The 480-nt window shown below is 67.7% G+C and overlaps 1 protein-coding gene across 1 annotated transcript in view; it reads right to left on the reverse strand.

The window, feature by feature from the left end:
- The window catches only part of COL7A1 (collagen, type VII, alpha 1), a 48,956-nt gene that overhangs the window by 14,079 nt on the left and 34,397 nt on the right, over positions 1–480 (reverse strand).

The raw sequence follows: 480 nt of genomic DNA on the forward strand, positions 1-480 counted from the left end.
CCTCAGCCTCTGCCCCCTCAGGGCCCATTTATCTCCCTCCGCGCCCTGGGTAGGGGCCGGGGGCCGGTTGCTGCATGAGGCAGCCCCACCTATGACTCAGCCCTCGGGGGGCAGTGAGGACATACCCCCAGCTGCTCTTTGGGGGACAAGTTGAGGACTGAGGGTCACAGGACAGTGACCAGGGCCGGACCGAGGGGCTCTGCGCCAGGCAGGACAGTCCTGACCCCCCGGGGAGCTGCCTCCCGATACCCCCTCCCAAGAGTCACACAGGGGCCTTTCACAGCAGCAGCTTTAATGCCCCCGAATCAGCACCATGTCACCAGCTCGGGGCAGGGGCGGGCGCCGAGTCACATCCGCTCATCACCCACGGCCACCCCCACACTGAGCCATCGGCCAGGGCGGCCGGCGCCACAATGGGGGCCTGTCCAAGGGGAAGGCCAGACCCACGGGAAGTCACTGAGATGACGGACGGACGCGTGC

Source organism: Myotis brandtii, unplaced genomic scaffold (genome assembly GCF_000412655.1).
Source record: "Myotis brandtii unplaced genomic scaffold, ASM41265v1 scaffold207, whole genome shotgun sequence".
Classification (NCBI taxonomy): Eukaryota; Metazoa; Chordata; class Mammalia; order Chiroptera; family Vespertilionidae; genus Myotis; species Myotis brandtii.